Below are 16,424 nucleotides of genomic sequence, written 5' to 3'. Positions count from 1 at the left end.
AAGACATTACAAAAAACCCAAAGAAAAATTCTAATGCAAATTTGCCTTTTGGATTTGCCTACAAATTAACCTCAAGGCTGTACCACACTACAGAGGATCTTAATGTCACAGACTGACCGCTAAGCTCAATAAAAAAAAAAAAACATGCTAAGGTAAAACTGCATGGTTTACAGGATCCAAAATAACTGAATCTAAAGCCTAATTTGAATGCAACTGGGGTTGTGATGACGGCCATGAACTTATATTACAATTCCTAAAAGAAACATGTCTTAATATAGTGCAGTATTGCTTGTTAAGAAAATATAGTTTCAAGAATATTTAAATATTTTCATGTGGAATATAAATTATTTAATGTTTAATCATGTGAAAATATTTTTTAGGTGAAAAGACATTTACAGAAACAAATATAGAAAAAAGGGAATTTAATAGTGTCTAAAAAATAAAAAATAAAATAGAGGAAACCACTGATTTAAAAAGGAATAAAAATAAATAAATAAATACATAAATATATAACAGATAAAAATGCTGATTGCAAATCTTCTAGAAAAAAAAGACCAAAGAGACAAATTACTGATTAAAAATGTATTTTTACAGACAAAAATTTACATATTAAAATTATTTTAATAACTATTCATTTTAATTATGAATTAATGATTAAAAATAATATAATTATTATTTTATAGACAATAAATATATACCTTTTTTAGATTTGGTTTACTTTTACAGAAAAACAGACACAAATTTACAGAGTAAAGCTTTGAGAGTATACTTTTAGAGAAGGACTGAGGTAGACAGAGGCTTTGAATAGAGATGGATGTAAGTTTTATTCAGTCAGTCTGGTATGTTACTCCACAACTTCTGTGTAAACAACCAAAAATACAGTGTTTAGAAGCAGCGTTTCAGGCACTGAAACTGTAATCAAGCTCTTAGGCTTCTTGTTGGAATCAGTCCCTCCCTGTTTAAAATCATGAAGCAGACATTCAGACTGTGGCGACAGGTACATTAGCCGCGATTATGTGTAAGCGATGTGTTAATATTCGTAATCTCCACCATCTCTCACCTCATAGACATGCAAACGCAACTAGAGTTCATCTGCATGAGCACATGCTCTTTAAAGTGGTCTCATCACAGTATAAAACAAACGTTAACCCATTTTTACAAACATTAAACTCCTTTTTGGAGAAGATTTAGATCTCAGAAAGAGCTCTGAACCCTGAAGTGTTTTAGATCTTCTCTTACAAATCCCAGGTACCCATAACAATCCAGAGTGAGGATTTAAACAACACAGCAGGACTGAAACACTAATATAAAAATACAGGCTTTCAATTGTTAATGCCCGTTTAAACTACCCAAAGGAGCATTTTATTGCTCAGATATTGCTCTTTTAATTAAATATCGATATGACGGAGCAACCCCTTTCTTAAAGCATATAAAGCTTTTCATATATGCAGTATATTGTTGTACATCTCATATCGACTATATTTTCTGCTGGCCCAAACAGTACAGTCATGACACTGTCCTTACCACGTAACATTTATGTCACTGGCTTCAAGTGCAAACATGCTGATTAATCTAGAGCAGTAATATAGAGTGAGTGACTCATTCAATATTTGATGAGGAACAGACATTATGATATACTGATCTCTGCACATAATGTCACTGATTCAGACTGTGGAGGACATGCAGGACAAACTGGTGTGACAAGTGAGCTGTAACATACACATACACTGGGATGAGAAGAGCCTTAGATTAATAGTGGCTGCTTGAGGAACTCAGATCTTTGGAATGTTCTGCAGGAGGAATATGGAAAGTGCGAATGTGACTCAAGCATCTGAACATGGAGTTCATCAGCAGCAGACACTTTTCAGACAGGAAGAGGGAAAAAACACACATGAAGTGTAACCTGTCAAGAACATGTCTGAGTCATATTTCACCCTATAATTGAAAGAAAGGTAAAGATATTTTGTACTCTGAGCTTATTTTCATTACAATTAAACATTCTCAATACTGTATTGTGGACAAAAAGATTGTAATAATAAAAATAAATAGAAAATAAATTTTACGGGGTAATTTTAATTTTAAAATACAGATTAAAATTTATTTTATAGAAAAAAAAGTGTGGTTTAAGATTTTTTAACAGAAAAAAAGACAAAAATACTGATGTTAGATACTGATTAAAGTCAGCATTATGATCAGTTTTATACATTTTATATTATTTGTTGCACTATGTATTACATAAACAAAAAACTACAAGTCAGTTAATAAAAAATAAATATAATGTGTAAATGTAAATAAATATAAAGAAAATATTTTAAATGAAATAAATTAATAAAATAAAATACAAATGATATTTTTTTTAATTATTTTTTAATGCCCTGATAAAGTACAGTAATGACAACTAATGGGCAACATTTACTTAATTGTCTTTAAAATGATTTCATAGTCCTTTAAAAATTGAACTCGTCATATCAATAAAAAATACCTTTTTTTCATTTGATCATGGGGTCAAATATATTTTTGTCATATTCACCTGCTTAAAATAATACACATAAGGATTATATCTTCTTTTCTATTTTTTCCTCTTGAAAAAATAGAAAAAAGCTTTACAGATTTGCTGTGTTTAATTATGGCTCATTTGTTAAGAATCTAAAACATATTTTTTCAGAACAGTAAACCTACTAGTAAAACTGCATATCCACAAATACCTGCTCTGACAGCTTCATAATTGAATCCATATTTAGCATGAATTACTTCGATGAGGAGGTCAGCAGATACGGGAATATTTCTGATGACACAAGAGACACGAAAGCCTCCTAATGCACTGCACAAATCTTTATGACATCGATTGTCCATCAGAGCCAGGAAGAAAGCTAGACTATAAATAAAAGATGCCACTTCATGCTGGTCTGCCTCAGATGGCAATTAAACAGGATCCTGAACGGCAAAAGCAGAGGAAGGAAGGGTATTAGTGTCTAAATCGGCATCACCAGGGGCTCTCAGAAAATCAAGAGAGGGTACTGTGTGACAATGTGGTCTGTGCCTATGTGGGGGGAAGGTCATACAGTGTCTGTCATGCTTTTTTCTTTAGGATTGAACTCAGAATACAAACAGAACATCAGCAGTACAGATCCTTGACATTTGCCCCACTGACAGACACAAATGTTACTGTCAAAACGACAAACAAAAACGTCACTGCTGGCATCTTATAAAATCATGTTTCCAGATGCAGAACAGCAAGGTGTGTTTAACAACAGAGTGTCTTTAAAGGTGGGGTATGTAATTTTTCAAAAAAGCTTTAGAAAAATGAGTCGGGCCAAGTATCAAAACAAACTTGTTGCCAATCAGCTGTAAGGGCTGTGTCTACTCACGATGTGAAGGAGAGAGCATTCAGTGAACAGCCGAGCTGAGTGACAGAAAGATAGAGATGGAGGATAAAAAAAAAAAAGTGGAAAATGTCTGCGGAACGATAAGGGAAGAAGTAGGACCCGTGTAAATATTGGATCAGCTTTCCAGCATTGGAGAGAACTCAAGGAGCGGAAGGCCAGCGATCGGATGCCAAGGTTGCTTTGGTTGTTCTCGATAGGTGAGTAACACAGTGTCTACACCGGCTGCACCGAGCCACAACAGCTAAAGTCTGCCTACACTGGACGCGATAAAGCAACCGTTGAAAATCATTTGAAATTTGTGTCAGCATGTCATAAATAGAACAGTTCTCTGTGGGAGATTTGTCGCGTCACACAGCATCCAGTGAAGACACGGGGTGCGTCTCAATCAGCTCCCTTGCTCCCGAGCTCGTGAATCAGTAGATCGTGTACACGAATTCGGTCACTGGTAAGTTCCCTGACTCACTGCACGTTGGGACAGTGATCACTCGAATTCCAGTGACATGATTACGAACAGAATCAACGAACAACAATGTAGAACGTCACCGCTTGAATTAATAAACAACAGACAGGACCGATCTTTTTGATATTATTTTTTATTCTCTTTAAACGCATCGTTTTGCTTTGTTTCACAGAACTAATTGTTGCCTGGGTTGCGTAGATGTGGGGCGGAGCTATCAACATAGGGGCGAGACCTTTTTGGGGTAAGGGCGTGTCAAATATCAACAATGGCTTCCAGAAATCGCTTACTCCACCTTTAACTCTTTCCCCGCCAACGTTTTTTTTTAAAAGTTGCCTGCCACCGCCAGCATTTTTGATGATTTTCACCTAAATTTGACGGCCCTCAGAATATTTTCTGCTATGAATATATGAACATATTATATATCTAAATAAAGAACCAAGCCTCTGCTTTTAATTATAAAAACTATTTTATTCTATCTTCATGTGTTCATGTTTTATCACCACTTGAATGCACATAGGTTTCATCAGAAATACAACATTTTGGACAAAAACCTGAGAAAAATGCATTTTTATCAAAGTAGTGCGTTAGGGCTTTCCTTACCGTAATATACCTAGAACATGGATTGCCATAAAATCTCGTCAATGGCGGGGAAGCGTTGTCTCTTAATTGACGTGATATCTCGTCAATGGCGGGTAAAGAGTTAATATCCCTCTTTTAGTTTAACAGCTGAGCCCAAGCCTCCGTTATTAATTCCAAAACGTCACAAAGAACGTTGAGCTACTTCACTAAAAGCTAATTTGTACTGCATTAAAAGCAACGTATTATGTACGGTATTATGAGAGAGAGAGATGGACTGAGCGAGTGTGATTACCTGCATATGATACAGCATTCATTCTTCAGCTCAATCTCATATTCACAATAAAACATTAGTTTGCCGAGGAAAGCAATGTCTTTGTCTTACTATCCTTTCATCTGTTAAGGTGATTTCCGACGACAACGCTTTTCAGTGCATTTGTTGGCTGCATCCTACAATACGCTGTTGAAACTAAAAATAACTTTATTGTTTAAAACCCTGTTTCCAATATATAAGACTTTACTGCTGACTCACTCATAAAACAGTCTCTTGTCACCATCTCTACGGCAGAATAATATAACTAAAATTACCATCACGAACACACACTGTTTCCCAACACTAAATACTAATATTAATTAAATATTACTATTATTTATAATATATATATATATATATATATATATATATATATTGGATAATAATACTTCAATTAAAAAACAACAACAGCCATCATAAAGGTTGCTAGGCAATTCAATCAAAAGTGCAAAGGCAGCACTTTGATATACATAAAATATAATGTAATTTTCAAATAGACATTATCTTTATTAACAAACCGCATATTTGAAGTCCAAACAAGTACATTCTCACCTAAAAAAAAAACTCTTAAACTACATTTTGTGACACAAAAACAGTATTATTTTAAAAATTATACTGGATTTGGGCATCTGCCATAGCACTCACTGTGAGAAATACGGCAAGCGGAGCGATGCTAGATCAATACTAGCAGGAGCGAGACATCTGACACCTCACTGAGTCACTAGTCTTTGATTTCCCCATAATTCTGCTAGTTTGGACCAGCAAAATCACCAGTTTAAAACTTTAGATTGAGCTCGGACCAGCTGATGACCAATTTATTCCAGTTTTGACCAAACCACTGCTACCACCTTTAACTGATTTTAGCTGGAGAGTCTCAACATTCCACGTTCACATAGTTATTTACTTAATAACTAAAGTCACATACTGACTTTATTTAATGGTGATACTAACAAGACAAAACTCAGTTGCTCTCTCATACCTGCACTTTGTCAATGTCAGATTCCTTGAAACTGATAAACTAAAATAAGCAGTTACAGTTAACATCAAAAAACTTACATCTGGGTGGAAGAACAGACCTAATCCACTCACAGCTGCACGGCTATGACTGTCCACCAGGAAAATGAGCACATGCCACTGACAATATAAAGCAAGGGCTTTTCATGCATTTACAAGAAGCTAATAGTTCCTGAAATAGCCAGTGGAAACTGGTTATCAAGGAAAGCAGCTTGCCTTGTCCCTTCATAGGGCCAAACTATGAATCAGAGTAACAAGAAAGCAATCGCAACCTCTATGCACTCGCCCCAGAGAATACTGAGAAACACTCCACACTTCCCATACAAATAAACGCATGTTTGTAGATGCAAACACTTGGCACTAGCATCCCACTTTCACACAATGCAGGCACAAAAGTGTGACAGATGTCATAAACGAAGAAAACATTAAATGAGCATAGATTGACACATGCATATTCAGTGTGATGCATACAATCACATCACAAAATGGACTGCTGCTCATTTAATCATGTTTCATTTAGACTACCAAAAATCTCTGCCATCACATCTGGCTGAAAATCCAAGAGAAGGTGGAAAAAGTAGAGCAAATGGTATGATGGGGAAATAAACTGACATACTTCAGATAAACACTTCAGAAAGCGAAAGCCACAGGCACGGTCCTTTGAGACTGAATATTTGTTTGGAAGCTGATTTTCAGCGGAGACACTCTATCTCTGTCAGATCTGTTTAGACACTGGCAGATCCTCTCTAAACACGTGTTTTACTTGGAAAAACACACTTTCCATCATCTTATCTTAACGACATTAGAATTGTAGCTAGTGGCCAATATAAACACTAGTCCACTTAGCAAGACTGTGAACACAGAAAAGACAACACAACAAGCATGAGAAGAGGAAGAAGATTATTACAATTTAAAATAACTGTTTTCTATTTGAATATATGTTAAAATGCAATTGCTGAATTTTCAGCGTCATTACTCCAGTCTTCAGTGTCACATGATCCTTCAGAAATCATTCTGATATGATGATTTGCTGCTTAAGAAATATTTTTATTATTATCAATGTTGAAAACTTGTGCTGCTTCGTGTTTTTGTGGATTCATGTTTTTGTGGATTCACCGTGATGCATTTTTAGGATTTTGTAAAAAATAAAGTCCAGCATTTATTTGAAATAGAAATCGTTATGCATGCTTATACTGTGATTTTTATCAATTTAGTTTCTTATAAAAAAACATACTGATCTCAATCTTTTGAAGAGTGTGACACAAAAGCAGAAATGTTTGATTCATTTAAGCTGTCAAGCTCAAAAAGAACAAATAAAGCCAAAAATGTGTCATAAAAGCAGTTACATTTTCTGTTCTTCATATAAATATCATAAGACCTGGAATATAGTTTTTGTAATGTTTTCTTTTTTCATGGTCATGATTAATTGTCACTCTATGGCAAAAGCTGTATTTACAGTGGTCCAGTAGTGCACAACACAACAAAATCTCCACAACAGAACGGAAATAAGCTGCAACACAACAAAATTAGCAAAACACAATGGAAATAAGCCACAACACAATGCAATCTCCACAACACAGTGCAAACAAGCCGTAACACTACGGACACAAGTCACAACACAACGGAAACAAGTCTAAAAACAACAAAATTAGCATAACACAATGGAAACAAGCCACAACACAGCAAAATTATCCCTTTGTGTTGTGTTGTGCACTACTGGGCCACTGTACGTATTATATACTGATGCTCAAAAATGAACTCTTGTGTTCCAAAGGGGGAAAAAAACAACATATTGGTATAGAAGGACAAAATTTAAATTTTTAGGTGAACTATCCCTTCAATTTTAAAATTATTACCCCAGTCCTGAATATGTGGTTACTTCTTTGCTGGATGAGCTGCTGTTCTTCTAACACAGCTGCGTTTGGTGTATTTTGGAAGGAAAGTTTGTCTCTAAGGTCCCATATGCAGGAAGAGGAATGTCTGTTCTGTAAGGGTTTCTGTCCGTGGCTTTCATCCTTTATCATCATCAGCAAGACATTGAACCTCAAAGGCCCCTGTAGTAAAACATGCTGTGCTTTACATCAGTCGCATAGTGAACAAACATAAAATCCATTTAACGAGAGCCAAAAAAAGTGCAATTCTGTCATCATTTACTAACACTCATGTCAAACTCAAATTATAATTTTTTTTCTTCTCTGGAACACAAAGACATTTTAGCAGAATGTTCATAATACAGTGACAAAGGGCTGTCAAACTCCGAGAACTACATAAACGTGCTATGAATGTAGCAATAGTCCATAGAGGCTAACTCATGCACCATATTGCAATGCAAGTCTTCTGAATCAGTATGGTTTATTTGAGGAACAGAGCTAAATTTACAATATTATTAATTGAAAATCTTTCTTATGCTGTATGGAAAAGACCAGCATAAACATTTAAGAAAGTCACTTAGGTTTGGAACGAGAATGACATGATATAAATTAATATTTTGGCAAGTAACTGTTTAAATCTTGGGAGCATTGTGAAAGACAGTCCTATGTAAGCGCATGAGTAAGACTTTGAGTTGGTGTGTGTTTTAACAGAGGAAGTGTAAATGCAAGATACGTTTCATCAAAGCGATGATAAAACTGATAAATGCACAATTTCCTCTGCTGTTGGATGCGCTCCTGTTCTTTGTTTAAAACTTTGAATTACATCGGTGTATGAATAACTCTGGCGTGGATTCTAGTTCGTTGTCTGAACTTTACAGGCTCATGGGTGACCAAGAAACAGTCATCACCTTCATATTACAATGATTTATCATGGAAATATCCATTGCGCAACACTCAAGAGGGAATCCTGGTTTAAACAAGAGCTGGACATTCACCATAAGCTGGAACAGTTTTATTCACATTTTATAGCTTGATGGGTATCAGGAATGTGTTAATAAGCAGAGGTTTGCTGGGGAAAAACACGTCTCTTATACAGTAGACTGGAAACATGAACATCATTCAACTGTGAAACAGATACATAAATGGTACTTTCAGGTTGGTGGGAAATCATACTACAATAGTACTCATACTATTCTGCATTATGTATCCTGTGAACAACAAGCATTTTTAGTAAACTCCATGTAATATCCCACAATGCAATGTGCCTGATGTTCCTTACATTTCCAGGTCGACAAATAAACCAGACATAATATCAGCCATGACACAATACATTTACTCATTAATCATTATTTGATCAGAGTTCAACATTTAAAATGTTAAGACATTTTTACACAAATTTCAAATTCAAATCAAATTCAAATTTTATTTGTCACATACATATACATACATAGTACGACATGTAGTGAAATGTATTGTACGACTGTCCAACAAATTGTCCAACAAAATTAATAAAAACCTCAAGTTTACAAAAATACAAATAGAAAAAGTACAGTAAACATATATATAGAAATAAACTAGCAATAAAATAAAATAAAAAATAGATGAGAATAAAAATAGATATGAAGAATAAAAATAGAGTATGATTCTATATAGATTCTATAAAAAGTAAAGTGTATGTCAGTGATAAAGTGTCCGTGTGCTGTGCAGTGCAGTAAAGTGTATAAGTGAGTAAAAGGAATACTAAAGACAAATGGTATGTAAATCCCACTCATTTATCCTTACGTAACCTTCTACAAATTAGTGCAGATTGTAATTGAAAATGTGCAAAGTGGAAGTGTGGGGTGATGTGGAGAGTGGTTAAGACTCCGAATGGCCTGCGGGAAGAAGCTCCTCCTCATTCTCTCTGTGTTCGCCTTCATGGAGCGGAAGCGCCTCCCTGAACGCAGCAGAGAAAAGAGTCCATTGTTGGGATGGCTGAGGTCCTTCACTATCTTCCTGGCCCTGGTCAGGCACCGCTTGCTGTAGATCTCCTGCAGGTCAGGGAGCTCGGTGTGGATGGTACGTTCCGCTGAATGCACCACCCTCTGGAGGGCTCGTCTGTCCTGCATAGTGCAGTTCCCGAACCAGGAAGTGATGCTGCCCGTCAGGACGCTCTCGATGGTGCAGGTGTAAAAAGTCTTAAGCACCCGAGAGGGAAGTCTAAAGTCCCTTAAGCGTCTCAGATGGTACAGACGCTGCCTGGATTAATTTAATTAAGAAGGCAAAGTAATGTATTAAAAAAATATTGCATTATATTAATGACAATGAATTAAATATGCAATGAGGTTATGTGTCAGGAATGTAGCATTTTACTGTTTTAAAAATGCTTGCATAATACATTGTTGCAAATGCCACTTAAAAATAAAAAAGGCAACACAAGTAATAAACCAAGTGAATGTGATTGTCTGGACCCAAACTACAACTGACTTTTGACCTAACAACCAAGCAAACCCCCACCCAGCTAACAAAATTAATGTTTTGCTATTGTTACCTATCTGCTATTGTGCATGTTAAATATAGCAAAACTAATAGAAATCCTGATTTTTTCAACAAGTTTCCTGCTATAATATCTGTTGGACAGCAACTTACTACAAAAACACACAAACATACTCAAAGCATAAAACAACAGTGTCATTGAGCTGTCATGCTGCTTTCTTATGGCATACTGCCAGGGAATTAACCTGCATCCTTTCTGGAAAAAAATGAGTAAATGACAAGCTAAATATAGCTCTACAAACACACAACACTCAACAGAAGCAGCCTGGATCAAGCTGAACTACACAGACAAACATTTTGAGCTCATGTAGAGTTTGGATTTTCAAATGTGGGTAACTCATTGGTCACAGAAAACAGAAATGCAGAGCCTGACCAGATGAGTTTACTGTATGTGAAGTCATGGAAGAGGATATTGTCCAGCTGCTGAGTGATGGATGAAAGAGCTTGGAAAGCTGGAAACACAAAAGATGCTTTGTTGTACAAAAGACCTGCACTTCACTTCAATGCAAAATGCCAGAATTCTTCATGAAGGCTTCCTGACCAATATTTATGTCAGTTAATTTGGGACTTCTGGAAATAAACAAATGCCCAACTGTGTCATGTGGTCTTGCACACCAACAAAAGTTGATTTATGAAATCGTTTGAGTGGTAGGATTTGAAAAATGACTGTAAATGAATGCATCAGTGTCAAACAAATAAAACAAAGTTTAAAATATTGTGGCTTAGAGAAGGAAACTGGTATAAATATTATATGCATTGCTAAAAATTGCCAGGATTTAACAGTAATGTCTTACAATAAAACACTCTACATATCAGTACATTCAAATCAGCAGCAGAGAGGAAAAATCTCAATGTTTGTTCACCAAAGACACTTATAATTGACCCAAAAATGAAACCTTAGGCTGAATATTTGAATATCTGTGCATATTTCTACCTTGGTTCAGGTGAGACGTTTTCACTGGAGAAAGCGATACAGTATTATGGACTTGTATTTTAGCTGGAAGCAACAGTTTAAAGTTAAAAATGGGTTGGATTGGTTTCTTACAAATTTGTAGCGTTTCATTCTGATGGTACCCATTCACTGAAAAGGATCCATTGGTGAGCTAGTGATACAATGATACATTTCTCCACATCTGTCTGTTCAGATGAAGAGAATAGCTCATCCATATCTTGGATGGTCTGAGAGAGTACAATTTCAGCAACTTTTCAGTTTTGGGTGAACTCTTCCTTTTAAGTGTTTTAACAAACATTGGACAACAAACTGGTGAACAAACACTGAAAGATTTCCTCTCTTCCTTTAAGCTTTCTATTTTAATACATCTTTTGCAATGACTCACTCAGCCGTAAGGTCACTGTGCTCAGAGAATGACATCTACAATAAACATCACTCTTGCAATTAGCAATCACAGCATAACAAACGCTTTACTCCATGTTAATTATGCATTATTGATAATATTATTAACAAATGTATGCTGATGATGACGCCTGCATCAGTTCAGAGAGTAACATACGCAGAAGTCAGGCATTTAACTTTTACACCAGTTTTAAAGACACATCAGTTATCACCGAGCAGTTAGTACATTTCTTTTGCACTGAGCCTTGGCGTTTATGTCGGTGACATAGGTTTGAATCTTTTCCATTTATTGTATTATTAATATTCCAAAAAGTTAAAGGGATAGTTCACCAAAAGTAAACACCGTCATCATTTACTCACTCTCATGTTGTTCCAAACCCGTTTGAGTTTCTTTCTTCTGTTGAACACAAAATAAGATATTTTGAAGAATGTTGATAACCAAATAGCCAATGTTCGCCATTGACTTCTAAATTTATTATGGAAGTCAATGGTTACCCTCTACCAATCACTGCTATAAAAATCTTACTGACCGCAAAATCTCAACTTAGGTAACATAAATCTCAACCCAGGTAACAAATTTAGGTTATTAAAACTTTGTGGGAACATTGTTTTAATGTTTCTAAACTATTGACATGTACAGTTTTTTTTTTTGTCATGATTATTTAAAGTTATTTAAAGGTTCCTAAAATGTTTCTTACAGCAATCTTCTAACATTTTTCACCCAAAACATAACATTTGAATGTTTATTATTAATATTCATAGCACATTAAAATGTCTGGTTTTCTTGTTGTGATTAGAACATTATTTAAAGGTGACTAAAGTTGTCTTACAACATTGTAGTAGTTTTATTTTTACCCCAAATATAATTAATTTAAACGTTTATTTTTAGTATTCTAATGGCCCGTTCATGCAGAACTCATTTTCCCATTCCAATAAACTACTTTTCCATTGTTTTTCTATGTAAACACACGCTAGATGGACGTGTATGACCGTTGTGCTCGTGTGTTTTGCAGTGCTGTGCACATGAGCACAGCACAGGTGCATGTTTAAGACACCGTGTCAAGTTAAAAGTATTTCAACTCTTACACGAAGCACAGCTCATCAAAGTCAGTTCCAAAACAGTGGACGAATCAGAAGACCCCGGAAGCAGGCCAAGAGTTGCGAGCTTTTTGTTTACAGTAGCAGGTTGGCAGAGGAGGCATTCTATGTTGCACTTTAAAAAAAAAAAAAAACATTTCTGAGAGCTGCTTCTCACGTTTAAAGATGCAAAGATGCATTCTGTGTGAACAGCCGCTAAGAACATTTTCTCTCAACATTATTAGAACATTCATCAAGAACAAATAACATCATGAGAATGTTCTGAAAATGTTGTTCTATGAACTTTTTTGTCTAAATGTTCCATAAACAATGCTTTAAGAAGGTTTTGTCCTAACATTTACATAACTTTTAAAAAACATTAGTGAAAGTTGTGAAAACGTTCCCCAGCTGGGATAGTGCCTGTAGGATTCAAACTAAGTCTGTGTGGATCTGAACCATCAGAGCTTCACCTCATCATGACCTTATACAGAACAATATAACGGTAATATAAAGCCTAATACTAACATCTAAATCAGATCTGGAAACAAAAACAATCTGGGATTGACGGTAATGTACATCTGCATGCAGAACAACAGCTCAATCTTAGTAGGACGGTTCAAATATGAGGCATGGATGGACAATCTGGTGGATCAATGCAAACTTCATCTTTCAAGATGTCTAGAATCTCTCTGCACGTCTCGTGAGGGAATCACTAGCAGCTCAGTATGATCTCCAGAGACCTCTGTTCTGCTGCCAAGAACTGATGCAGATAAATGATAGGGATTAGATAGAGATCGAGAGAAACACAGCCCGATGCCCTTAGAGAGAATTCACGATGGCTTATTAGAAACACTTAGAGCAGCTTGTCCACTCATCCCTCATCTCTAACCCACTATGAAGGAAAACATGGCTCCTTCTAATCAACCTATAAATCTGATATTGATATTTTACATAGAATATTTAAACATAAACACATTGTGTGTATACATTAATGAACAAAATAATTGTAACAATTTATAACCTTATATTTCATTATGTAATGCATATAATAATATGCATTACATAATATTTATAGTAAATATTATAGCAATTTTATCTCCACTTATCTTACATAATTTCTACAGTTTTATGAAAAGTCCATTGCAAACGTTTTCCATAATTTTTTTTTTTTTTTTTTTAAGATTTAAAATTTAAAATTTTTGGAATTGCATGACCAAATAAATTCTCAAAAATAGGCTGCACATTCCCAAAAAATAAACATTTGTGACCTATACAACTTTGCCAAAGACGTTGCTAAAGATTTATGAGTCAATGTTCTGTGAAAGTGGTGTGGCACACTTGAGTTGTGTAAAACCTGTGGTACATCTGCCAGACCACTCTTTCATAAGACATATAATGAAAGGAAATCAGCGAGCTAGAAGAAAGAGTTAGTGTTTTTCAGTAGACAGCTAATCTGTACCATTAGAAACCACCATAAAGTAGTCAAATAATCTCAAAAAGTATATAAATCAGTTTTAACCAGCATTTAAATGGACAGTTCACGCAAAAATTTAAATTCTGTCATTAGTTACTCACCCTAATGTCGTGCTACACCTGTATGAATTTCTTTCTTCTTCTGAACACAAATTAAGATAATTTGGGTACCCAATGGCAGTAGCCATTGCCTTTTTTCATATTATGGAAGTATGGATTTTTGAGCTAACTATCCCTTTAAATCTCCTGAAACGTGATTTAATATGAATACTTGCATGCTAAAAACATGATTTGAACAACCTGTAAAACTTATTTTTTCATGTGACTATACTTTTTGTGAGAGATTACATCACAAGTTATATTATAGGCCTACATGCCAAATGATCTTCTATACTGTATACTACAATGGAAAAGTTTCATAAAATGTCATAAATTCTAATGATAATTTGATAATGTATTTGATAATCTATTTTGACTACTTGATAATCAGTCACTAAACTGATATATTGGCAGACATCAACAGAAGTGTTAGTTCCTTCTTATATCAATTCCAGAATATGGACAAACTTCTTAAGCATTTTTGGTTTTCAACATTTTGTGAAAATATTGTCTAAAATAAGTAGGCGCAAGTTATTTGCATGTCTCATTTTAGAATAAAAAAATGAATATAACAGCCAATATAATGCTGATACACTGTAAAACAATGCAATACAAAACTTTATATACTGTAAACTGTCTATGTACTGTATATATCATAATCAGCATTGATAATTAAAAAAAAAAATAAGCCATTTAAAAAAATCAGTCGATCAGTTGATCTGACCCATTATTATTATTATATAATATATTAAGAGATAAAACTTTATGAATTTTTAGTATTTTTCATTGTTAGTTCATGTTATCAAATGTAGTTAATGTAGTTGTTGTAGCTAATGCAAACAAGTTGCTGTACTTTGACAAGCTGCACAAAAATACACAAAAATAGGCCTTGTGGCTCCTTGTTCCTTGCAATGTCTTTGATCAGATTTAGCCTCGACTTTCTGCCTGATGTGAGACACAGGAATGGTATTTCTCTCCACTTAAAAGAGACACAAGTGTGTCAGTATAGTTTATGTCTGAGCTATTTCCCCATCCTGTCAGACACAGATCTCTCATAGCATCTCACCATGTTTCCGCCTCTTTGCTCGGATCTGGTATTGTTTGGCTTTTAAGTCTGCATTGATGTTTGTTTTAGTTTGACATATACACCCCCATTCACAGTAGCTTGTCTTAATGCCAAGGTTCCTGGGAAATGTCTGCATCTTTTCTTGCTTTTGTGCAAAAATCCAAAGATCATTCACACCGTATAATTATTATGAATATAATACATCAGACAGCTCAGACTCAGAGTACAACAATAAACTAAGTAGTATATGAATTCATAAATATCATTATAACAAAATGCCTTTCCAGATTGGATAGCAATCAGACTGAAATGGTTTGAAATGCCATGTGCTCAAAAATGTTTATCTAAAGAGACGGTCAACTGGACTCCTCATTTCATCAGTTATCTGAGAATGTCAATTGCACAAAATCACTGAACATGGAATGCTTTCCATACGTCCAGCCATCAAAAGCTTCTGTATGCATCCAACTATGACAAGAAACTAATACTATCACAAAAAAATTACAAATATTGACAACATATGGGTTATTTAGGTTACAATTTAATTTAAAGTGTCCTTGTTGCAGTGTTTAAGTAATGAATAGTATTAATTAACTAGGCCTACATGTACTTACTGGTTAGGGTTAAGAGGTAACGCACTTTATTTTAAGGTGTCCTTGTTGCACGTTACATGTACTTACTATTATAATAAAAAAAATAGCATAATTACATACAAGTAACACTAAGCCAAACCCTAATCCTAACTCTAACCATATAATAAATACATGTATTTAATTAATATCACTCAGTACTTAAGTGTATAATATACACTGTAACAAGGACACCTTAAATTAAAGTTCTATCGTTATTTATTCAGTGGTCGTGATTCATAGGGTTGGTAAGAGGTCTCAATGTGTTACGCTCTGTAGCTCAATAGCGCCCTCCTCTGGTGTGTTAGTATTAATAGTATTAATAATATTGTGTAAAATAAAATCTGAAACGCTTTTTAAAAATCCTAAAAATATATTTTCTTTCGTTTTTTTTAGATTCTTTTTCTTTTTGTGAACGCCAGCCTCAGGAGGGCAAACATATTAGGGGTTTTATTTTACATGGTATGAGAATATATCTAAATCATCTTTATAAATGTCTGCAATGCGATACAATAAAATTAAATAAAAGGCAAGTTTAGCATAAATTAAACTGCCACTCAATAGAGCCTAT

The sequence above is a fragment of the Barbus barbus genome, assembly GCF_936440315.1.
Source record: "Barbus barbus genome assembly, chromosome: 3".
In the NCBI taxonomy this organism is placed as follows: domain Eukaryota; kingdom Metazoa; phylum Chordata; class Actinopteri; order Cypriniformes; family Cyprinidae; genus Barbus; species Barbus barbus.
This window is presented reverse-complemented; position numbering follows the sequence as displayed.